The sequence below is a fragment of the Stenella coeruleoalba genome (genome assembly GCF_951394435.1).
Source record: "Stenella coeruleoalba genome assembly, chromosome: 11".
NCBI lineage: Eukaryota > Metazoa > Chordata > Mammalia > Artiodactyla > Delphinidae > Stenella > Stenella coeruleoalba.
In genome coordinates this window covers 34,547,810-34,574,492 of record NC_137157.1, presented here as the reverse complement: position 1 = coordinate 34,574,492, position 26,683 = coordinate 34,547,810, and the positions used below count along the sequence as shown (strand labels likewise).

The 26,683-nt window shown below is 35.9% G+C and overlaps 1 long non-coding RNA gene across 2 annotated transcripts in view; it reads left to right on the top strand.

The window, feature by feature from the left end:
- LOC307194888 overlaps positions 1-26,683 on the top strand; it is an 81,800-nt gene that overhangs the window by 31,093 nt on the left and 24,024 nt on the right. For both annotated transcript variants that reach the window (XR_013830649.1, XR_013830650.1), the window contains 2 exons: positions 21,433-21,703; positions 23,280-23,398. This is a non-coding gene — a long non-coding RNA (uncharacterized lncRNA). The remainder of the gene's footprint in view (positions 1-21,432; positions 21,704-23,279; positions 23,399-26,683) is intronic.

The window sequence follows — 26,683 nt, the reverse complement described above, 5'->3', positions numbered from 1 at the left end:
TGTGAGGAGATTGGCTTCTTTATTTTTTTTTCTTTTCTTTTTTTTAATATGTGTTTATTTCTTTGACTGCGCCGGGTCTGAGTTGCCGCATGCAGGATCTTCATTGTCGTGTGCAGGATCTTTAGTTGCAGCATGCTGTGTCTTTAGGTGGCCCAGTGGCTAAGACTCTGCGCTCCCAATGCAGGGGGCCCAGGGTTCGATCCCTCATCAGGTAACTAGATCCCACATGCTGCAACTAAGAGTTTGAGTGCCACAACTAAGGAGATTGGTTATTATAAGGGCAGTGAAAGCCATTAGAAGAACTTGGGCCTAATAAAACATGATCTGATTTCCATTTTCATAAGACAACTTCAACTTCTTTATTTAGAACTGATTGGGAAAATACAATCATGGAGACCAATTAGAGGGCAATAATGATAGTCCAGGTGAGGAGTGATGGTTCTTGGCTTTGAGCAACTAGGCAGATGATGCAAAAGGCTGGATGAGAAAGTTTTAGAGGGTAACACTGAGACCTATTTCACATATTATGGCAGATACTGTTATTCTCTCATATCTGTTCTTTCCTCCCTCCTTACTTGCAGAGCTAGTTGATTTTTAGCTGGACATGTGTCTGCCTAGAGTAAAGACCGTATTTCCTTACTGAAAGGAACACAGACTAAGTTCTGAACAGTGGAACATAGAAGGGTTGTGTGTAACATCACAAAGCATGCTTAAAGACAAATTTCTCTTTCACAGTTCTTGTTCCTTCTGGTACAAAGTAGACCAGGAGTGACCATCTTAGCGTATTTACCGAGCATGGTGGAGCACACGGTACCAAGGAACATGGGTTACTGAGAATTAATCTTCAATATGGGTGAGAGAAAAATTAATCTTTATCTTTTTAAAACCACTGGTATATAGTTAGATATACAAGTCTGGAACTTAGAGAAGTTGTCAGGGAAAGATACATGAATTTAGAAATCATTTGCTTAAAGATGTTATTTATCTAAAGCTTAAAACTGACTAGAATCACTGAGGAAGAAAATTTAGCCAGAGAAGTCCACAAACTGAGCCCTGGGGCACTAGAGTTAGGGAAGAGGAGGAAGCTTCATTAAAATAGGATAAAAAGGAGCAAGCAGTGAGATTGTGCTATCTTAGAAACCCAGAGGACAAGACTTCAAAGAAGGCATGAGTGGTTAAATAATAGGTCAATCAATGAGGACATAGAAGAAAACAGTGAATTTGCAGCAGCATGGTTGGTGACCTTGACAGGAACAATTTCAATTGTGTTGCGTGGAGAGAAGCCGAAATTTAGTGGGTTGAGGAGAGAGCAAGAGGGAAAAACATAAAGTCAATGAAGACCATAGGCCACACATCTGAGTTTTTGAGTTTGTTTTGTTTTTGTTTGTTTGTTTTACCCTAACAGAGCAGTAAAAAGATGCAAAAGAGGAGAATGAAGGTGAGTCAAGGAAGAGGAATTTTCCTTTGTTTTGCTTTGTTTCATGGCAAATAATAGATCTATTTATTCTTTAAAACATCCCCAGGCATAGTCTTTCTCATGGGCTTTTTCACATGTGTTCTCTGCCTAGAATAAACAATTTTCATTCACAATTTTCTTCTGGCTTTTCCACCCAGCGAAAATTAAATATATCCCTTTTTTTGTGCTGACAGTGAAATTCAGGCTAGAGAGAAAGAAGTCTCCTCTTTCAGAAATTTTTACAGTAGAAAAAGCAGGACCTGTGAGTCAAATGGACCTTCTAAATATAAGTTGTCTAATATTGAAGTAGTTGCTTAATGAGTCTGTCTTAATTTTCTTATCACTAAAAAAATACGCTTTTTAAAAAATTACTGAAAGTCTGCTGTAAAACCTCAATGAGATAACATGTAAAAGGCTTTGCATAGAGCCTGTCACATACTTGGCCACCAATAAAAGTGATTCTTTTTATTGTGAGCCTGTCTGGGTCCCTCTTTCCCTCTTGTCCCTCAATTTCTACAGATTCCTTTCTGTGCTTCATCCTATTTTTGTCCATTTCTAGACTGAGCTAGAATATTGACTCCTTTTTCGGTAGTTTTAATTGCAGGGAACAGAGGTACATTCATGTCCCTTCAACTTAAATAAATTTAAATATAGGAATGATTGGGAATAATCGATCTAATTCAGTAATTTAAGTCTGAGTGCAAAGAGACTCAATAATTGGGGCAGAAGCATAAAGAGCAATGTCAATCTGCAGATGCCAAGAGGCAAAAAGAACTATGAGTAGGCAGAAACTGTGAATGAGTGTCCTTTTGAAAGACTATTAGAGTAGAGAGGAGATGGTTGACTTGCAGCAACAGTGGGAATAGAAATCAGAATTGGTTGAATCTGAATCAACACTGTGACGAGATTACTCATACACAGATGAATAGTGGCTGCTAAAGGCCAAAGATAAAACCCAGTCCTCAGAACCATGTCAGTCCTGAGTGACCTCCTATTTCCTGAACTATATTCCAGTCTCCTGCAGCCTTGCTATACTTGTTGCTATTTCTTCCATGATGTCGGTAGGATGTCTTTTCCTGATTCCAGTGGGGTGCCAGTCTTTTGTCTTACTTGACAAACAAAAAACAAAACAAACAAAAAGCAACAACAACAAATATAGTTGACCCTAACTATATCAGAAATAGAGTCTTATGGTGCAACAAAAACAAAAATACTCAGGAGTATATCTACCAACACCTCTAATGCAAAACAAAACAAAACAAAACTTAAAACAGGGAACTGAAATATGTTTCAGAAAGGAAAAAATAGGAGAAAACTTCAACTATTGTGCATAAAAGGCCGTCACTCAGTGATAAAATATTCTACATTTCCAAATCTTTCATAGCCTAAAACCATCCATATATGTTTTTTCTTAACTGCAGCAGCAGACCTTTCCATCTGACTACCTTCTGTATGGTGAGAGTACAGCAAAATGACTAAGAGGGTAGATTCTGGAGGCAGAAGGAGTTTATTGGAGGCCCAGATCCAACTTGACTTCAAACTTGACTTCCCTCTTTCATAAAGTTACAACTGCTCACCAGAACTCTCTCTTTGGGTGTCCTGTAGGTATTCATCATTTTCTTCCTCTAAACACCCTATGTCTTCAACAATACTGAACAAATGCAATTCCATGACAGTAATTTAGGGGAATTTCTGACCAAAGATCAGGCAGACACCCTTAACTGCAGGCCACTGATTAACTAAAAGGTTGTCATTTGTTTTCTTTTTTGTTTTAAGGCAGTGAGTCAAAGTTCAGAACAGCATGAGATAGGCATCATTCAGAAATCTTTTGTTGTTGCTATGGGTTTTTTTTTATTTTTGTTTTTAAATTTATTGTATTTATTTTTGGCTGCGTTGGGTCTTCGTTGCTGTATGCGGCTTTCTCCAGTTGCAGCGATAAGGGGCTTCACATTGCGGTGGCTTCTCTTGTCACAGAGCACGGGCTCTAGGTGCGCAGGCTTCAGTAGTTGTGGCATGTGGGCTCAGTAGTTGTGGCGCACGGGCTTAGTTGCTCTGCGGCATGTGGGATCTTCCCGGATCAGGGCTTGAACGCGTGCCCCCTGCATTGGCAGGCAGATTCTTAACCACTGCGCCACCAGGGAAGCCCCTGGGTTTTTTTTGTTTTTTTTAATGTTCCTTTATTCTGTACTCAAGATATGGAATATCAGATTATCAGCTAGTCCTATGGACATTGTTTTCTCAAGTGATGGTAGACCTTTCATATTTCTGAGAAATGAGGTCACGCTATTTTATGAGGGTAGGCAGGAGAAGACATCCAGACAAATCACATATTCTTTACTTGTCATTGTATTTCTCCTTGACAGAGTAATTTCCTTCCCTCTTTTATACCAAGATGATTGACAATATAAGAAGACTCAGTTATACTAGTTTCTTTCATCGGGATATGAAAATTAACCAGCATGTAGTGTTTTCATGATATAGCACAAGACGTATGTACTGTATCACATACCATGCTTTACAGTTCTTCCACTTGGAAATTCTGTACGTTGTCCATTGGGAATGGAATAGCCCAATCCATGTGGTCCCATCCTCTCTGGTTGCAGTTTTTTAAGTCCATGTATTCCTGCAAGGAGGAAGCACTGTCACATTACAAATGACCCAAGGTCTTGGGTACCCAAGTGAGAATGTCTGGGGTCCTCCTACTCGTGCCTTTGTGCCTTTGTACATGCTACTGTCTTTTCCTAGAATGGCTTTCCACTTCCTGCCCCTTTCTTCATCTGGTTACCTCTTCACCATGGATAACTGCTCTTCTTATATATTTATTTTTATTTTTTTACATCTGTACACATAACTTTCCTGATATTTAGCACAATGGATTGCACTTGTGTAAACTCCTTGAGGAAAGAAACAATCTTAGTATGGACTTGTCACATAGTAGATACTTAAATATTTGACAGAGTGAATAAATTGATGGTTTACAAATTGATTTTACTTTACTGTTTGGCAGACACATTGCAAGGTATAATGCGATCAAAGGTGGGAAGAAGGGATTGAACTAATAATAGCGTGGTGTGGAAAATGGTATCTAGTGACAGAATTTGGGATAAGAAATTCACTACTTACATGAAAACAGGTTTGTGTGTGTGTGTGTGTGTGTGTGTGTGTGTGTGTGTGTATGAAGCAGTCTCTTCTAAAATGAAATCATAAAAAATAAGATTAAAATAAATGTACTCAAATAAAATCCCACTTCTCAGAATCTTTTAGTATGGCCTTTCAATTGAACCAACTAAATTGGGGAAAAAAACTTAATCTATCTTCATTTTCTGCTTTGGTATCATAGCTGAAAATATCAATGGTCAAGGTAGGATTGAATTTCTCAAAAGACAAAAACTAGCTTTTAAAAATAAGCACTTGTAAAAATTTTAAAGTTGATACATTTTAAAACATAGTAGAGATAAAGCTATACCTGTTTTTTATGTTAAGTACTTAGCATATTTGTTGCATGAATTAATTACCTGATTGATACAGCTTCATATTTCTTTAGTATGTGCCTTGAGGATTTTAACTGTAAATACAAAAGTCTAAAAATATAAAAGTTCATATCAAGAGTTAAGAGTTAGCATCCCACACTGGCAAAGACATTAAAATGTCAGACCTATAATCCCTTCAGACAAACAGGTTCTACGAGAAGAATAGAGCAGTAAAAGTATTTTTGTTTCCTCCACTGACCTGAATTATGCAACCACTACCTCTTTCATCTCTTTAAAAGGCAGAAATGACTAAGATGAAGTTCAGTTTTACATTACTTTTTTTATGTCCCATGACTAACTTTTACTTTTTATAAAGATATGTGCATTGCTTGAAGTAATTAACATTTTAGAATAAAATTGGAGACGAAAATTCTCTCAGAATTTAGATTGAAATCAATTACTACAATATGTAAAGTGAATGCTTTGAATATTTCAGCAGCTTTTCTAGTGAGGCAATTTTGCATTTTAATTACATATTTTTATCTTAATTTGGAGGAAGAAGTAGGTGTATCATACATAAAAAATGTCGCTTTAAGTCATTAATGAAAATTTTCTCTATATTAGAATTGCATATTTTAACTCCACTCCTGACTAAAGTTCATATATCATCCACTTACACAGCTTTGATAGAACATCATTCTCCAATCTTTTCATTCCATGACAGATCATTCCAATTTTATGTGTGTAGAATTCAGGAAAGAAAGTGAAGATTAGTGAATTTCAATGGACTAATGAGTTTCTTTGATTAAATTTTTCTTAAAATAAAATCGACATTGTACATCAACTGTACTTCAATATAAACAAACGAATAAATAAATAAATAAAATTAAGACAATTTCATGTATGGGACAGTCTTCAAGAAAACCAGGTAATGCTGTCATACTCCAATGTAGTTAGTTGCGCTAAAATATGTTTTTGCTTTCAATCATCCCAAAGCTCTATCCCACAGTTACATCAGTTCTCTCACATTTATTGATGACCTGGAAAGCAGGTCTGTTCCGAAGGGTTACTGGAAATATTAGACGTAGATGCCAAGTCCCCATGTGGAATAGCCCTAGCCTTATGCCATGCATCTTTTTGTTTTAAAATGAATAAACTATGTTCAGTAGGAATCTGAGATCAGATTGTTCCATACTGCTGAAACATGTTCTTATTTTATACTGAATCTCCATATTCTACTCTATCTTTTTTTTTTTTTTTTTTTTTTTTTTTTTTTTTGAGGTAAGCGAGCCTCTCACTGTTGTGGCCTCTCCTGTTGCGGAGCACAGGCTCCGGACGCGCAGGCTCAGCGGCCATGGCTCACAGGCCTAGCCGCTTCGCGGCATGTGGGATCTTCCCGGACCGGGGCACAAACCCGTGTCCCTTGCATCGGCAGGCAGACTCTCAACCACTGCGTCACCAGGGAAGCCCCTCTCCTCTCTCTTTTATAGAACATCATTTGGGAGGGAAAAATCAATGATGTAGTAGATGCTTTCTGAAATTATGTGTCTTAGACACGTGAATTGCTTGGGTCATTGCTTTTCTTCACTAGTGGAAAATATAATGAAAACTGCATAATGAAAAGAACAATCCCAATGAGAGCAGGTTAAACTGGTGCAGAATTTTAAACTTGAAATGTGAGCTATGGAATAAGTAATAAGTTGTCATCTTTGCAAAATAATAATTTCTTCATATGGAATACCACCAGATTAAAAATGATTTTTAAAAACTTTCTGAGATTAGAATCTTCTCTCTATATATCAAAAGATTTATTTTCATCTTTTTTTTAATAGAGCTTTATTGAAGTATAATTGCTTCACAATACTGTGTTAGTTTCTGTTGTCCACCAAAGTGAATCAGCCATTGGCATACATATATCCCTGTATCCCCTCCCTCTTGAACCTCCCTCCCATCCTCCCTATCCCATCCCTCTAAGTCATCACAAAGCACCGAGCTAATCTCCCCGTGCTGTGCGGCTGCTTCCCACTAGCTATTTTACATTCGGTAGTGTATATATGTCGATGCTACTCTCACTTCACCCCAGCTTCCCCCTCCCAGTCCTGTCCTCAAGTCCATTCTCTATGTCTACACCTTTATTCCTGCCCTGCAACTAGGTTCATCCGTACCCTTTTTTAAATTTTTTTATTCCATATATATGTATTAGCATATGGTATTTGTTTTTCTCTTTCTGACTTCACTCTGTATGACAGACTCTAGGTCCATCCATCCACCTCACTACAAATAACTCAATTTCATTTCCTTTTATGGCTGAGTAATATTCCATTGCATATGTGTGCCACATTTTCTTTATCCATTCATCTGTCGATGGACATTTAGGTTGGTTCCATGTCCTGGCTATTGTAAATAGTGCTGCAGTGAACATCGTGGTACATGACTCTTTTTGAATTATGGTTTTCTCAGTGTATATGCCCATTAGTGGGATTGCTGGGTCATATGGTAGTTCTAATTTTAGTTTTTTAAGGAACCTCCATACTGTTTTCCATAGTGGCTGTATCAATTTACATTTCCACCAAAAGTGCAGGAGGGTTCCCTTTTCACCACACCCTTTCCAGAATTTACTGTTTCTAGACTTTTTGATAATGGCCACTCTGACTGGCGGGATGTGATACGTCATTGTAGTTTTGATTTGCATTTCTCTAATAATTAGTGATGTTGAGCATCTTTTCATGTACCTCTTGGCCATCTTTTGCACAGCAAAAGAAACCATAAACAAGATAAAAAGACAACCCTCAGAATGGGAGACAATATTTGCAAATGAAACAACAGACAAAGTATTAATCTCCAAAGTATACAAACAGCTCATGGAGCTCAATATCAAAAAAACAAACAATGCAATTTAAAAATGGGCAGAAGACCTAAATAGGCATTTCACCAAGGAAGATATTTTAATCTTTAGTGAAGTTAACGTCCCTAATGAATCTAGAGCTAGGACACAAATTAAAAGGACCTGGTATGTTGAACAGGCAAGCGATCCTGGAAAGTGCACCCTTGAGGAAGTATCATTTAGGTATTATTTACATGAACAAATCCCTGAAGGGAGATGAGAAAGGAGTGAGTGTATTTGTCAGTTTTAGTTAGACTATATATACATGGAAATGACAAGAATATTGACTATAAACTTGTTAAAAAACACTATCTCAGAACAACTGTAAACTAGGACATGTTTAATAACATAAATACAAGAAGTGACATGATATTCTTATTTCTCCCAAATGAAGGAAATCACCCCTGTATCCAGCCTGAATTGGGAATTTCTTCTGTATTTCCCCACTCCACCCCCCAATAAAACTTGAATTCATCATCACATTATTACATATAAAACAGAAAGTGAATCAGGCTAAATTCAGAGAACTGTGAGAGAATAAATTTCTGTTGTTTAAGCAATCCAGTTTGTGATACTTTGTTAAGATAGCCCTAGGAAACAAACACAATGTAAGTAATAGCAAATTTTGGTATGAGAGATCTATTATGAGGCTGCTTTGACAATTCACCATTCTGCATCATGCAGATTAGTGGCAGAATACAATGGTAAATGGGAGTGTTTCCTTAATTTCTCTTTCAGATTTTTCATCATTAGTGTATAGGAATGCAAGAGATTTCTGTGCATTAATTTTGTATCCTGCTAATTTACCAAATTCATTGATTAGCTCTAGTAGTTTTCTAGTGGCATCTTTAGGATTCTCTATGTATAGTATCATGTCATCTGCAAACAGTGACAGTTTTACTTCTTCTTTTCCAATTTGTATTCCTTTTATTTCTTTTTCTTCTCTGATTGCCGTGGCTAGGACTTCCAAAACTATGTTGAATACTGGTGAGAGTGGACATCCTCATCTTTTTCCTGATCTTAGAGGAAATGCTTTCAGTTTTTCACCATTGAGAATGATGTTTGCTGTGGGCTTGTCATATATGGCCTTTATTATGTTGAGGTAGGTTCCCTCTTTGCCCACTATCTGGAGAGTTTTTATCATAAATTGGTGTTGAATTTTGCCAGAAGCTTTTTCTGCGTCTACTGAGATGATCATATGGTTTCTATTTTTCAATTTGTTAATATAGTGTATCACATTGATTGATTTGCATTTGTTGAAGAATCCTTGTACCCCTGTGATAAATCCCACTTGATCATGATGTATGATCCTTTTAATGTGTTGTTGGATTCTGTTTGCTAGTATCTTGTTGAGGATTTTTGCATCTATATTCATCAGTGATATTGTTCTGTAATTTTCTTTTTTTGTAGTATCTTTGTCTGGTTTTGGTATGAGGGTGATGGTGGCCTCATAGAATGAGTTTGGGAGTGCTCCTTCCTCTGCAATATTTTGGAATAGGTTAAGAAGGATGGGTGTTTCCTCTTCTCTGAATGTTTGATAGAATTCATCTGTGAAGCCATCTGGTCCTGGACTTTTGTTTGTTGGAAGATTTTTTATCACAGTTTCCATTTCATTACTTATGATTGGTCTGTTGATATTTTCTATTTCTTCCTGGTTCAGTCATGGAAGGTTATACATTTCTAAGAATTTGTCCATTTCTTCCAGGTTGTCCATTTTATTGGCATAGAGTTGCTTGTAGTAGTCTTTTAGGATGCTTTGTATTTCTGTGGTGTCTGTTTTAACTTCTCCTTTTTCATTTCTAATTTTATTGATTTGAGTCCTCTCCCTCTTTTTCTTGATGAGTCTGGCTAAAGGTTTATCAATTTTCTTTATCTTCTCAGAGAACCAGCTTTTAGTTTTATTGATCTTTGCTATTGTTTCCTGTGTTTCTATTTCATTTATTTCTGCTCTGATCCTTATGATTTCTTGATTTCTTTCCTTCTACTAACTTTGGGTTTTGTTTGTTTTTCTTTCTCTAGATATTTTAGGTGTAAGTTTAGATTGTTTATTTGAGATTTTTCTTGTTTCTTGAGGTAGGCTTGTATTGCTATAAACTTCCCTCTTAGAACTGCTTTTGCTGCATCCCATAGGTTTTGGATCATCGTTTTTTTGTTGTCATTTGTCTCTAAGTATTTTCTGATTTCCTCTCTGATTTCTTCAGTGATCACTTGGTTATTTAGTAACATATTGTTTAGCCTCCATGTGTTTGTATTTTTTTACATTTTTTTCCCTGTAATTGATTTCTAGTCTCATAGCGTTGTGGTCAGAAAAGATGCTTGATATGATTCTAATTTTCTTAAATTTACTGAGCCTTGATTTGTGACCCAAGATGTAATCTATCCTGGAGAATGTTTCGTGCGCACTTGAGAAGTGTAATCTGCTGTTTTTGGATGGAATGTCCTATAAATATCAATTAAACCTATCTGGTCTGTTGTATCATTTAAAGCTTGTATTTCCTTATTAATATTCTGTTTGGATGATCTGTCCATTGGTGTAAGTGAGGTGTTAAAGTCCCCCACTTTTATTGTGTTAGTGTCGATTTCCTCTTTTCTAGCTGTTAGCAGTTGCCTTATATATTGAGGTACCCCTATCTTGGGTGCATATATATTTATAATTGTTATATCTTTTCAGAATGATCCCTTGATCATTATGTAGTGTCCTTCCTTGTCTCTTGTAACATTCTTTATTTTAAAGTCCATTTTACTTGACATGAGTATTGCTACTCCAGCTTTCTTTTGATTTCCATTTGCATGGAATATCTTTTTCCATCCCCTCACTTTCAGTCTGTATGTGTCTCTAGATTTGAAGTGGGTCTCTTATAGACCACATATATGGATCTTGTTTTTGTATCCATTCCACGAGCCTGTGTCTTTTGATTGGAGCATTTAATCCATTCACGTTAAGGTAATTATCGATATGTATGTTCCTATTACAATTTTCTTAATTGTTTTGGGTTTGTTTTTTTAGGTCTTTATCTCCTCTTGTGTTTCCCACTTAGAGAAGTTCCTTTAGCATTTGTTGTGGAGCCGGTTTGGTGGTGCTGAATTAGCTTTCTCTTGTCTGTAAAGCTTTTGATTTCTCTGTCCAATCTGAGTGAGATCCTTGCTGGGTAGAGTAATCTTGGTTGTAGGTTCTTCCCTTTCATCACTTTAAATATGTCATGGCACTCCCTTCTGGCTTGTAGAGTTTCTCCTGAGAAATCAGCTGTTAACCTTATGGGAGTTCCCTTGTATGTTATTTGTCATTTTTCTCTTGTTGCTTTCAATAATTTTTCTTTGTCTTTAATTTTTGTCAGTTTGATTACTATGTGTCTCAGCATGTTTCTCCTTGGTTTATCCTGCCTGGGACTCTCTGCACTTTCTGGACTTGGGTGTCTATTCCCTTTCCCGTGTTAGGGAAGTTTTCAACTATAGTCTCTTCAAATATTTTCTCGGGTCCTTTCTGTCTCTCTTCTCCTTCTGGGACCCCTGTAATGCAAATGTTGTTGCATTTAATGTTGTCCCAGAGGTCTCTTAGGCTGCCTTCATTTCTTTTCCTTCTTTCTTTTTTACTCTGCTCCAGGGCAGTGAATTCCACCATTCTGTCTTCCAGGTCATTTATCTGTTCTTCTGCCTCAGTTAGTCTGCTATTGTTTCCTTCTAGTGTAGTTTTCATTTCAGTTACTGTATTGCTCATCTCTGTTTGTTCTTTAATTCTTCTAAGTCTTTCTTAAACATTTCTTGCATCTTCTTGATATTTGCCTCCATTCTTTTTCCGAGGTCCTGGGTCAACTTCACAATCATTATTCTGAATTCTTTTTCTGGAAGGTTTCCCCTCTCCACTTCATTTAGTTGTTTTTCTGGGGTTTTATCTTGTTCCTTCATCTGATACATAGCCCTCTGTCTTTTCATCTTGTGTATCTTTCTGTGAATGTGGTTTTTGTTCCACAGGCTGCAGGATTATAGTTCTTCTTGCTTCTGCTGTCTGCCCTCTCTCCTTTTATTATTCTTGTACAGTCTGCCATTGTAATATTCATAATAGTTGTGAAAATGGTGTGCAGTTTACCAGAAAGAAACTACAATGCCTAAAGAGCTTCTCAAGGTAAATCTTATTGGTGTTCTGGCAGAGTATATATAAGACATTATTTCGGGATTTTAACATCTTTCCTTACCCACTTTAGAAAGGCTGACAGTCGTTTAGTTGTGGAATTGAATACCTTTGTCAGGGGCTGGAATATGCACTCAGCTGATACATGGATATAAACATGTGATCCCCGTTCCCAAGTCCAGAGTGGAAATGTACTTATATGAGTTGCCATTTACAACACTTAGTGATAAATCCTGAGGGTGGGGGGACAGACAAGGTGCACTGGCCACAATGTCAGCTTAGTGGAATAGAAAATATCTGAGCTCACTTTTAATAAAGGAATAGTAATTTGCTCAGAAAATAAGGAAAAAGAGTTCCCTAGCAGGAAGAACTGTAAGAGCAATGATAAAAAGACCAGGGTATGTGTGGCATATTTGAGAGGTAAAAACTATTTAGTGTTCCTGAAGTATAAACAGAACATTTGTAGAGTCAAGATAGACAGCAGGATAAGAAAAGTAGTCCTTAAACTTAAGTGGTCCTGAATCTATGCCAAGCAATTTAAATTTAATTTTGTAGGTAATGGGGAGTCATTAAGGAATTTTGAAAAGGGTGGAACTGGAAGTAGAAACCAATCCTAGGCTGACAAAAGTCCAAGGAAGAGGAACACAAAGCAGATAAAACAAAGTAACACAGGAAGGTTAAAGAAATAAAGCTTTCATTTATTATTTAAGCAACTGCATGAGAAGATTTACAAGAATGGACAAGTCTGCATGATTTTCAAGTTTCTAACTTGTGATACTAGGTGAATTGTATGCTATTTTGTTACATAGAATATAATAGATTCAAAGAAAGTCAGTGTATTTAGTTTTGAGGTAACTGATGGACCTGACGAAATTTCCAGAAGAGGCTTAGACAAAAAAATAATGTTGGCTCTTAAGAGAGGAAAGAGATATTGACTGCAAATAAAGTTGTTGGTGTAGATGTAGCAATTAATGCCACAGGGTTAAATTCACTAATAATTTGACTCATCAATAAGTATTCATATATATCACAAGGTTATTAACTTTATATATTACAACATGTATAACGAATGTGAAAATAAAACATAAATCAACACCAAAATCAATTTTACAATACAACCTCTATTCATTTATCATGCATCTAACCCATGATGTCTCATATACTGTCCATTTCTCAACACATATGAAGTCAGAAATATTTAACAAATCATTTAAGCACTTTGCAGACTTACAGTAATTCATATAGAACATAAACATCTAATTACAGTCAACAAAATCTGACTGCTTCTGTAAACCACAAAGAGATGTTTTTGACATGCACATCAGTTGTTAGGGAGCTATTACAATGTTCCTAACAAATAACATTATGGTCTTGCAGTAACGCAGTGACATGGATATAGAAAAACGAGCTCAGACTAAAAGCACTTCTGTGTTTAAGAAAGAAGTTAGAAGTTAATTGAATACAATAGTAGCCAACAATTTTTATTTAACACCTGCTAGTCACCATTCTAAGCACTTTACATGTGTTGACTCATTTGATCCTCACTACAGTCGTAGGAGATAAATACTATTATTGCTTCCATTTTATGGATAGAAAACTGAAGTAAAAAAAGGAATCAAATTTAGGCCAGAATTTATACTGTAGTAAACACCCTTTAAAGACTGGAAGTCTGGGTTCAAATACATGCTGTAATCTTCTACACTAGATTTGTGGTCGTTCCTAGCCTTTTGATATACTCTACTATGTTCCATGAAGTAGTATCATACATATTTATGATAATAACTTTATCACAAATGAAAACGCTTAATCCGTTCATGAATCCAAATCGGTAAACCTACACAGAGGTGGTCAAGAAGTATGTATTTTTTATTCTGTCATGTGAATGTAGGCTCAATAAAGATAGGTAGAGATTTTTGCTTATAACCCTGTCGTATCCACAGCGCCTAGAACTAAAGTACTTAGTGAGCACTTAAAATATATCTTTAAATTAACAAATGAATAAACAAATTAATTAAGCCATAATGGTCTAAAATATGGGAGAATAGTCTATTTTAATTGAAGAATATATATTGGCAAACACAAGGCTTTTCCTTTAAGAGATTACTGCATAGAAAATTTGTTTAATATTAACAAGTGGTTAGAGAAAAAATAATACAATTTATTTGCAATATGCCCAAATACTAATGAAAGGCACTGACATAATTTTAATATAGGGGTTTGATTTCCAACTCCTCTTTAAAAATAACACTTTGTGATTGGTATGACTATACATATTTTTGAAGAAAATATGTACAATAAAAGAAGATATAAATACAAAATTGAAAAGAACTTATAATGCATCATCCAGGGATAACCACTGTTAAACATTCAGGGTCTGAATATCTAATATCCACTCTATGAATGTGATTAAATTTCAATTAAAAAATTAGACTTAAACTATGTATATTGTTTTATTATCTTCTTTCTTCTCTTAAGAGTGTACCGTCAGAATTTCCACATGCCATTAAATATTATTTGAAAACTTAGTTTTAGGGATACATAGCATTCCATTTTATGAATATATCACAATAAATCTGACTTTTGTGATTCCTAGTACAGTAAGTCTCCTACATATGAACCTTCAAGTTGCAAACTTTCAAAGATGCAAACGTGTGTTCGCATGTCCAGTCACATAAGTTAGTTCACGTGTCTGGCGTACGTTGTCATGTGTGTACTTCTTCTACAAGTGGTTGTACTTTTGTGTACTTTACTGTACAGTACTGTATAGAGTACAGTAGTACAGTTTCTTTATTTCAAGCCCAGGATGTCCAGAAGCAAGAGTAAAAGCAGTGGTGATGTAGCTGGTACTGCTAAGAAGCGCCAGGAATTGGAGGCCCAGAGAAAGGATGAAGAAAGACAAGAGGAAGAACTAACTGAAGAACTGAAGAGCTTTATGATGCAGGAAAGGGAAAGGGGATTTTCTTTATTTGAGGAGACACTGTTAGTTTTTGAGGCACGGGACCCAAACGTAGAAAGATACACGAAGGTTGCAGCAGCCGTTCAGAATGCAATCCAGTGTTATTGTGTCATCTATGACTAGAGAAAAAGAGCTACTACCCCGACATCACTGGATCATTTTTTCAAGAGGGTAGATAGAATTGAATCCAGCAAGGAACCAGAACCTGTGCCATCAACGCCAGGCGTGAGTGAAACTGCAGCTCGCCCTCCATCTCCTATTGCTGACAATCCTTCAGCTCTACCATCTCCCACCTCCTCTCCCTCCTCCAGTCAGTAACTCTTCTTGCCTGTTCACTCGATGCCAGCCCCCGTATGCCAGCTGTTGTACTGTACTACTGTACTTTTCAAGATACTGTACTGTAAGATTAAAAATGTTTTCTTTATTTTTTGTTTGTTTTTTAAAGTATTATTTGTGTGAAAAGTATTATAAACCTATTACAGTATAGTACTATATAGCTGACTGTGTTAGTTGGGTACCTAGGCTAATTTTGTTGGACTTATGAACAAACGACTTAACGAACGCGCTCTCAGAACGGAACTCATTCCTATGTAGGGGACTTACTGTATTTCATTTTACTGATTTCTGTAAATAACACTGTGCAGACATTCTTACATGTAAATACTTGAGCACATCTCTAATTATATTTAAGAATAAATTAGGAAAGCTTAAATTTAAGAGGTCAGAGTTGATTTAATAATTGTTAGAGCTTTAAGAAGGCTAAGTTATAATAGAAAATGATACATTTGTGTATAATGTTTATCTATTAAGTAAAAAATGGCTTGCATTATTCTATATAAATATCATCAGGTATAACTAAGCCTTCTTTATTTCTTTCATTTAGTATTTATAGAGAAGTCTACTATGGATCAAGCAAATTGCTGGTCATAAGACATAAAATTAAATGGCAATTATGTGATAGGTTTTCATGTATTTATTGTCTTCATCTATGCATGCTTAAAATTGACGAACTATTGATTTATGGAAGTGTTTGAAATAAAATTGGATCATTATTAAAAAAGAATAAATTTCTAGATTTGGAATCTATCATTATTTTTCAGTTGAAATGACTATCAACTCACTAATCATTAAATGTAGATTTGAGCGTCATATAGAATTGCCTGTTTCCCTCAAATGTTCTCTAATTTAATATGTTTTCCTTTAATCAGTAAAACAATTACAGGCTTTATTGGCACAACTTAGAGTAATAGGCATTAACACAATAAAAGTTAAGTAAATAGAAGTTAATGATTATGATCAAATATTATTCTGCTAAGAGTAATAAACCTCTGCCTAGAGGTTTAAATTCTCTTTCATAACTGTTTGTTTACATTTATTTTAATTTTATAGTGTTAAATTAATTTAGACATGATTTTTGATCCAAAATCAAATTTTGCAACTAGACAAGCTTGCAAAATCAAGAGATCTTAAATCACAAATCTATGAAAAGCCTGATAGCTTCCCGAATAGATGGCGGAGATGAAAATTTTAAAGCGAACCTACAAGAATAAACCCACTTATAAATTCTCATGTAAAATTCAACTGAATATTAACATCTTCACATTCCTTAAATTTAAAAGCAACACTTTTATTCACATTTTTACCCTAGAAATCATGATAAAATCAGACAAGATTTCATCTCAGGAAATATTGCACTCACTGTAGGCACACATGCTTTTATATTAGGAGCAGAGAGCAGAAATTTTTTTGCATGGTAGGAAAATTAAAGTCTGTCTGTAACACTCAACTGATACCTAACATATTATTTTCTATTGTAATTGCCTGGTTGCTTATCTCTTCAGGTGTGTGGAGCATTTTGAGAACTACTTATATAAATAATTTAATACTGACCCCTAAGTCATCTACCATTGACCACTTTTATCAGATATGTCCATGACTCAGTGTAAATGATTAACCCTCACATATGTCAGCATAAAATGGCCTTTTAAAACTTTCTGTATTGAAACTATGAGAACTGAGGATGTTTGTAGCAAGGACAGAAAAGGGGGGAAAATGAGTACTTTAAGAAAAAATACATAATAAACCTGAATCAAAAGATTAGTCAAATTAAATAATTATTTCAAAGAAAATAGAAACAATAAAGACATCACTACTTTGTATTCCTGGTAAACTATCCATTCAATATTACTGTTATTTTTGAATTCTACAGAAATGTCCAAAGTGTGCTCTACAGACTATTAAAGCAGATATGTAGCTGTTAATATTTTAAAACAAAAACCAAGGAGAGACAATCAAAGTTCTGTAGCCAAATAATTTGAGGAAACTTGGTTAAACAGAACTGTATACTTTTAATTGTTTTGGTTCTGTAGTTTCTTTTCTTATAGTTAATATGTTTATGGGTACGGTAAATTCTTAGGATATTTGTATCATTTATTTACTGATATATAACAAACCACCCCAAAGCTTTGAATCTATGAATTTTTGAGCAGCTCTGCTGACCTGGACCAGGCTCCACTGACGTCTGTGTTCTCTCATACTTCTCTCATCAGCAAGCAGGTCAGGTAGGGATGGTCTACTGATGGTCCTCAGCTGGGGCAACTTTACTCTGCTTCACCTGGTCTTTCATCCTCCAATAGGCTAGCCTGAGCTTGCTCTCCTAGCAGAGGCAGAATACAAAAGAGAGAATGGAAGCATGCCAGATCTCCTGAACCTACACTTAAAAATGGCAAACATCACTTTCCCTGTATTCTATGGGCCGAAGCAAGTCACAGGTGCAGCACAAATTTAAGGGGTAGAGAAATAGATTCCACCTTTTGATAAAAACACCTCTTGGTAAGAGTTATACTGCAAAAGATATGTACAAAGAGAGAAATGGAATATGGGGAATAATACTGTAACTAATGTACTGTACACTTTGACTTGGGAACCCCTTTTATTTCACATAATGCCTTTCAAGATTGAATTTGTAGCTCATATCTCATAAATGCTAACATATAAGGATTTTATAATCCACCTTATTCAATAAATATTAATTGAGCACTGAGTCCAGTCAGCAACTAGATTTTTGGCACACAGGGTGAGTTGAGAGCATGTTCTCTATCTTCAAGATAATTCAGGGACTTCCCTGGTGGTCCAGTAGCTAAGACTCTGTGCTCCCAGGGCAGGGGGCCTGGGTTTGATCCCTGCTCAGGGAACTAGATCCCACATGCTGCAACTAAAGATCCCACGTGCAAAATATAAGACCCAGAACAGCCATATATCTATATATATATATACATATATATATATACATATATATATATATAAAAGATAATTCAGTGCAGCTTTCAGTGGTTGCCCATGTCAGTGAAGCAAACTGTTGCATTGGTGTATTCCAGTAAACTACACTTAGTGTTATTACATACCTGTATTCCTCTTCAATGCTGAAGCTTGGCCATGTAATTTGCATATCAGTGGGATATTAGTGAGTGTGATGAAAGTAGAGGCTTGATAAGTGCTAGCAAAGAGGTTTGTCCTCTTGGAATATTACCTCTTGAGCCTCAGAGACCACTATCTATGGGAAAACTCAAGCTAGTCACATGGAAAAGCTAATGCAGAAGAACCAAGAAATTGAATGGATATCCAGATCCAAGACCCCAGATATATGGTCCCAGTCAACGTACTTTAATCAGCTCCAGCCATTCAAGCCACAACATTTTAGGCTACAGTCATTATGGAACTGATACCAGCAGTCTCTGCTTTCCTTGCCTGAAATTCTGACCCACAGAATTATGAACAAATAAAGTGTTTCTTATTTTAATATACTGTTTGGGGTGGTATGCTATGTACCAATAGATAACTGTGAGAGAAATTGATACCAGAAGAGTAGCGCTGCTGTAACAAAAACCTAAATGCAATATTGGCCTTGGGACTTGAAAGCAGGCAAAGGTTTACATGTACATGGCATTTCTTATGGAAAACAAAGATAGACTCAGATGGAAGGAGAAAACCCAGAGACAACAACTCTATGGAAAAGAACTAGCCTATAATCAAGGACCATGTCCTGTCTCCCAAAAAAGGATACCTGGCTATATGGAGCTGGTTGGATTTTAGACTTGTTATGGACCAGTGACTGCTATGTGTTATACTTTTTTAATAGGAATGTGTGCTTCAGTTTTCCTATTATTATCTCATCATTAAATAGTGGGTATGTAAAGGCAGAAGACTTCCCTTTTTAGTTCACAGATTTCTGGATTAAGAAGAGTAATACCTGAGCAGCTGCATCCAAAGAACTATGTCTGAAGATCCTCATTTGTACCTGAACCTGATTCAAATGACAAGAGCCTAACTAAGCCTGATACCATAAGGAAATATGATGTTGAGGATCTTGGGAGGAGGGAAGTGTACTTCGCATATGGAAGGGCTGTGAATTATTAGACATCAAAGTATGGACTGAGGTAAACAGTTGCATCAGTTGCTGCCGCAAACCCATACCTTTCAATATTCATACCCTTATATAGTCTCCTCTAATTCCAGCTGATTCTGGAATCAGCTGTGTATCTTGCTTTGGCCAATGGGACATTAGAAATACACTTGATAGGCACCAACACATTGGTTTAGTCCTCATGTAGTGCACCCTCTTTGGACTCTGAGACCACCTTTTTATGAGAAAGTACAAGCTAGCTACATGGAGAGATCACATGCAGGAGAACTGAGAAACCCAGTTAGTCACTAAAACTGAATCTCCAGACATCTGGCCTCAACTGAGCTGTTGTAGTCAGCTCCCACCTGTTCAAGGCAGCCCACATGAGATCCCAACATCACGAAGCAAGATGAGTTACTTCCATTGTTCCCTGCTCAATTTCTGACTGTAGAATCATGGTCCAAGATGTTACTGTGAGTCACTAAGTTTTGGAATTGTTATGGAGAAATAGATAACTGAAACAACAGAGTATGCTGCAGGTTGGTAGAAGAGTGAACATCATTGAGGAATCAGATGGATCAACAAGTATCAGCGCAGGTATAACAGAAATATTATATAATGAAAAGTGTGGCTACCTCACAGAGACGATAGATAGGTAGATAGATAGATATAGATAGATAGCCAGCCATTGGTCTTTTCCTTTTATTGAGATAATTGGATAATTGAAACCTAGCTCTATGACTTAGAGATTAAACTGTTCAAGCGCACATAACCCACCAGGTCCTTTCACATTATATTGTAAAATTTAATCACATTCTTACTTGATTAGCATAGGCTTTATAAAATCTAGACAGTCATATTATAAGCAAGTTACATATGCCTACTTTCATTTTAATTAGGTTTACGATCCTAAAGCAATTTAATGAAAACTGGCAAATAAAGGGAGATGGTCTTATTCCAAAGAAGTAGATGTAAAGAGAGACTACACAAGAAAGAAAATTTTCCTAAAGAATTCTTTATTAAGAATATCTGTTATAAGGCACAGTGTTTTATATTTGGATATTCTAAGTTGCATCTAACCCTATCTCGATCTGAGAACATTTTAATATGAAATATTATATATCTAATAATTTGAGAATTACTAAAAATGCCAATGCGGAAGTTTTCTATGATTTTCTATTTCTTAAAAAAAATTTAACGTGAAATTTTAATATTTTTCTCTGTATAACTTACTATGAAGTTATATATACTAGTTAAATGATACACCTGTAATAGAAGGGAGGAAACGCATTAACATGCTTTCACTTAATACAAATGAGAAATCCCCATGTATAAAAATATTAAACAATTAATTCCTAAGTTATATCATATTTCTGTGATCTATGCTGATTGAAGGGAGGTTTTATGAGTATGTTTGTTTGTTTGAAACAATCCTATGGCCAATTGGTTAAGAACAACAACTTCAGAGCTCAATTTGCCAAGGTTCAAATCCTCACTCTGTCACTTCTTAACTGTATGATCTGTGTCTCTGATTCCACAATGTTAAAATGGAGACAATATTAGTAACTTTTTCAGAGCGTTGGTATGAGAATTAAATAAGGTAATATACATAAGGCAATCAAAGCAGTACCAGAAACAATATCACACGCAGTACCTAAGTGTAAGATATTGTTATTCTTAGCAGTTTAGTTGCTAAATTTCTCTTCAATTTAGGTAAATTGTCCATCCCAGTCATTCGTACTTCTTTGCGAATTGTTAATAATTTCTTTAAAAGGAAAAAGAAATTAACTTACCGACTGCCAAGAAATCTTTTAACAGCTTTACTATTAGAAGTAATGTATTGATTGATTTGATCATTACAAGCACCACTATGAAGCAGAAACTATCATCATCCTTACTTTAGAAATGCAAAAACAGAGCTTCAAACAGTTTAAAGAGGCTGCCCATGATATGCCCCTAGTAAATGATGAAGTCAGCACTCAAAGTATTAGAGCTCCAGAACCTGCAATTTTAATTATTATATTAAATGACCTCTGAACCACTCTGGATTATATAATTTCCAATTTTTTCTGTCAAAATCGGACCCTATGAAAATTATTGCCTCTAACAGTCTTCTTTCAACATCTTTATCTTTGCAGAAAACACAGAGAAGAAAATAATAGTGCATGAAAGAATCAACAGAAAATTCAGATTGGTGAGAGAGGAGAAAAGAACAAAGGGGTCCATAAACCGTTGCAGTGAGCACCTGTGCTGTTCTAGGAACTGTGGATACCGGAATAAAAAAACTGACACTGAGAAGCTCTTTGCCTGTGAGGAGTTTGCATTGATTCCAGAGAAGTCTCGTAATGAAATGATGACAAAATTAAAGAATCAATACAAGTTAAATGAGCAATAAGCACTAGATAAAAGGTAAGGGAGAATCAGGATATGCCACACCAAAATATGCCACTTTGGCATACTGATTAATTTGAGCTGAAAGCAATTGAGAAACAGCAGATGCAGGAAAAGCTCTCTATCTTTCCTCTATCTGCCTAAAAACAGGACATAAATTTCCCGTGAAAAAGGTGCCCTCCCTGTACCAAGAGAAGAGAGCACTCTTTATCACCAGAGACAGAGTCGATGCCAAGATGATTCTGCATAAGCAAGCGTTTCTAAAATAACCTTTATCTTCCATTAGTTTCCTCCATATATTTCTTAGTCACTTTCCCACAATTTATTGGCCCTAGAAGCCCAAACACCCTTTTTTTTTGCCTAGTCACTTCCCTACAAGTTAATGCCCTCTGTTTACATTGGTGCATAAGCTGTTAATTCGCCTTTTGTCAGTTTAATTCGCAGGTCCCAGTGACTTAACCTAAAAAGGCAGAGGAAAAGTCTTTCCTCCCTTACAAGGGTAATGACATAGAGAGGTCAGGGCATGCTATTTTGGAGACTGTACCAAGCAAAGCCTCTCTAAGTAAACATCATTTGTATTAAGACTTGAGAAACTAAAAACGTGTGTTTCAGGTAGAGGGACCAGCAATAGCTGTGGCCTGAAGTGAAAGGAATGGTGGTCTGTTCAAAGCACAATAATAAGGAGACAAATGTGAATAGAGTATAGTGAGCAAGGGGGAGATATGAAGAAGATAAGTTTCAAGAAGACAGAGACCCAGGGAGGGATTTGTGTACCAGGCTAAGGAGTTTAGAGTTTATTCTAATTAAACTAGAAAGCCACTGAACAACTTTAAGCAGGAGACTGACTCCATTTGATAAAAGAATATTTCGTGTCATTCATTCATGGAGGTCACCATGCATACCCCTCTGTGACAGAAATGCAAGCCAGTATGTGGAATCGTGTTTGTTATTTATTTTGTTAAGTGTAGAAAGGAAGCCTCTTATTGAAACAGATCCATGTGTCCAGCATAATATAGAACACATCTTCTGCATTGCGTTAGGTCTTTAATTGGCATTCAAACTTGTTAATAAACCTTAAATTTATTCTTTTCCTGAACTATTTTTTTTCTTTTTGTTTAAAACTGTACCCTAATGTGATTTAGTCTTAATGATTTTAAAATGTCACAGGTGTAGTAAATGTGAAAATTATACTTGAGACATTTTTATTAGCAAACAGTAAATATTTATACCATTACAGAGTAGGGTTTTTTTTTTTAAGATCTGACTTTTAAGGTTGAATTAATAACAGATTGAAGCAGTTAGAATAAAGATAAAAATCATAAACTCCTAAGGATTTTGTTAAATCTCTATAGCCCTCTAAGTATACTTTAGTTTTTTTCTTGCTAATTAGCATGCAATTGGGACACAAATTGAAGGCTTTTTCTCTGAGCCATTGTGATCCCTCTGAAGCTGCTGCAAAAATTGAATAGTTCAGAAATAAACCAAAGTAGCTTTCAGTCCATTTTCTTGGAAAGGTCTTGCCTGAGGGGGTAGTTAGAGGTGTGCCATAATGTTTGATTTTAATGCTAAAGAGAAGTTATTTGATTTGCCCAAGGTCATCAATTGCCACTACAAGAACTGAGAAACAATTCCAGCTCTTTACGTCATTCACTGTATCAATGATTTATATCATTTTGTTCTGAAACTGGAAAACATAACAAAACTTCCTATTGGGTAAGTGAATTTTTTATTATTTTCACTGAGATATAATTGACATACAACATTATATTAGTTTCAGGTGTACAACATAATAACTCAATATTTGTATATAAATTGCAAAATGATCACCATGACTTGTCTAGGTAATATCCATCACCATACACAGTTACAGCATTGAATTTTCACTTTTTACGTGACTTTCTCCATTTTGGCGTACTATCCGGTATAATGTACTGGAAAGAGCACAAAATGTTGGGACAGGTAATCAGAAGACTTTAATTATAGTCTCAGGTACACTTACTAGTTCTTCCACTTACTATTGCAATAGAACATATCATCCTGATGCTTAGTGACTTAAAACAACAAAAGTCATTGTGCTATTATCACTCCCAGTTGCCGGGGGTTATTGAACTCTCATCTGGAATTTCTTACACCGTTGCTGTCAGATTGTAGCTGAGAATGGAGTCATCTCCAATACTTCTTCCCTCATGTGCCTGTTGATTGATGCTAGCTGTTGGCCGTATGGCCTACAGGAGGCCTTTTCGCAAGGCTTGAGGTGCCTCACAGCATAGTAGCTTTTATAACCTAACTTCAGAAGTCGCATAGCTTCAATTCCAGTCTAGCCAAGGGCCTGCCCTGCTTTGGGGGAGTGAACATGGACACTTGCATCTCTCAGTGGGAAGAATGTCGATGTCACTGTGTAAGAAGAGCATCTGGAACTGGACAGCTTGTTATAGCCATCATGGAAAATACACTCTGCATACTAGCTATGCTATCTTAATCAAGTTTCTGAATCCCTCTGTGCTTCCATTCTTCCATCTATAAAATAGAAATAGTAACTGCTTGACTTATTCCAAACTGGGGTTATGAAAGTCAGATATTAGGATGTATAAGAAAAGATGTAATAAACTTTCAAACACAGTAGCTGAAAGCTGTTATTAGGATATACATATTCTCTAACTTATGTGACAAGGAGGAGAGGATTGAAATCTTAGATTCCAGCTACTCGTCTAGAGTTATTTCTAGCTTGGCAATGACTTGCCCATATGAGATATGCAATCGAATTAACTAAATATTAAAACAAAAAAATCAAGCCCTATAAAGCTGATTCCAAAAATTCTGTACATGTACAAACTTAAAAATGAATTGTCATAAGAATTAAAATGCTTTATTTATGATAAAATAATGATTCAATATGCTGTGCAATTGTCAAAATCTTGGGAACTTTGAATTTAATTTTTCTAATGAAACAGTGCTTTTGCATATAACTTTTCTATGCTTCAGTTGTCTTCATCAGTAAAATTAAAATATTAGCACTTTTTAATATATATTAAATAATCAATTAGATAAAGTTTAGAATAATACCAACATCAGTGGTAAATATAATCTGGTATAAAAATTATCGTTGGGGGCTTCCCTGGTGGCGCAGTGGTTGAGAGTCCACCTGCCAATGCAGGGGACACGGGTTCGTGCCCCCGTCCGGGAGGATCCCACATGCCGCAGAGCGTCTAGGCCTGTGAGCCATGGCCGCTGGGCCTGCACGTCCCGAGCCTGTGCTCCGCAACGGGAGAGGCCACAACAGTGAGAGACCCACATACCGCAAAAAAAAATAAATATCGTTGGAATTTGATTCTGAGTTAGGCTTGATCAGACCACATAGAAAGCATGAAATAATGACCAAATTTATGCCCCCCTGCCAGATATCCTACTCATATCAAGGGCATATATTTAAGCATATCAAGGGTCTTATATTTGGATTTTTCTTTGCCTATGAAATCTGATGATAACACTTTTTAGTTCTGGCTTTCACTAAAGCTGTTTTCTAATGATTCAAATGCAGAAAAACATGACAAATACTATTTAACTAAGAAACTCAGAGAGTAGGATCATGGATCAATATGCGTGTACCTGCCTAAGAAAATAAACTGAAGACTATATAGTTTAGTAATTCATCGTCATTATCTTAGTGAACAATGATAGAAGGAAAAGAATTATTTTTTAAATTAAAATCCAAACAATTATAATTTAAAAAATCATTTTGACTGAGCTATAAAGAGATTTCTTTTTTCTCTAAATAAGTAAGCACAAATCATTCTAAAATAGGGAGACTGACTGCATATGCCATCACTTTTTTCAACTAAAATTTATACAATACCAGCAATACTAACTTTGAAGATTTTAAGGAATGTAAGTGGTACAGTGGAGTGTGATTAAAGGCAGCAATTTTCACAGTCATCTAAAAATATCACCCCTCACCAACAGTGATTCATTTAAAAAATATTTACTGGGCACCATAGTTTCTATGTGCATGGCATTTTTCTTAGATCTAAGAAGACAGAAATGGAAGAGACACAAGCACTGTCCTTAAGGGACTTCAAACAAAGCAACATGATGATTTTCTATAAAGAAATCATGTGATTTAATTGTATAATTGTATTTTCAACAATTATCTTCCTATGGCAGAGACTAGTATACTGTTTATCAAACTAGTTGCATATTCTTTTTGGATACTAATTATCCACATTTTTCCCAGCCTCATTTGCAATTGAATGTGGCTTTGTGTCTGAGATTTAGCCAGTGGAATAATAGTGACAGTGAAAAGTACCACTTTCAGGACTAGACCATGAACTTCGTAGGGTATCATTCACTGTCATTCCTCACACAACCTGTTTGATATTGAAAAACAATGAAAACTTCAAAGCTATGTGAAGATGATGCAAAACTCAAGAAGTGACCAAAATCACGTTAATGTTTCCCTCAGCTTGACTAAACTTTAAACAGGTTTCTTATTGACTGTAGACCCCTGACCTCCCTTTTCTTAGAGCATTTACTAGAATATTTGCAATCCAGTACTTCTCCACTAGCTGACCCTAGCACTTAAAAAAATCTCCCATCCTATGTTGAGTTCAACCTCTCCCTCCAATTGCAATAGTCTTGACACCTATTGCCATAGTCTTGAATAGTCTTCTTTGCCAGTTTAACTTTTCTGATGCATTTTCTTTTGATATAGGAAAACTGGGTCTCTATATCACCTCATGGATTCCAACACAAGCTATACAGTAATACCTGTTTTGGACTTAGCATAAACGAAAAATCAATTATCTTGATTGAGCTATAAAACTTGGGATTTGTTGCTTAGAAAAATTAGCTTTCCCTTAGTTAATATAATCCCCACAATAATGCAAGCCTCTGAGGACAAATATCCTTTTTTTCTTATTCACCATTGTTGTCCTATAACTGTGAGAACATAGAAGAAGGGACAAGATCTAATTAGGATGATTCAGGAAAGTCTTCATATAA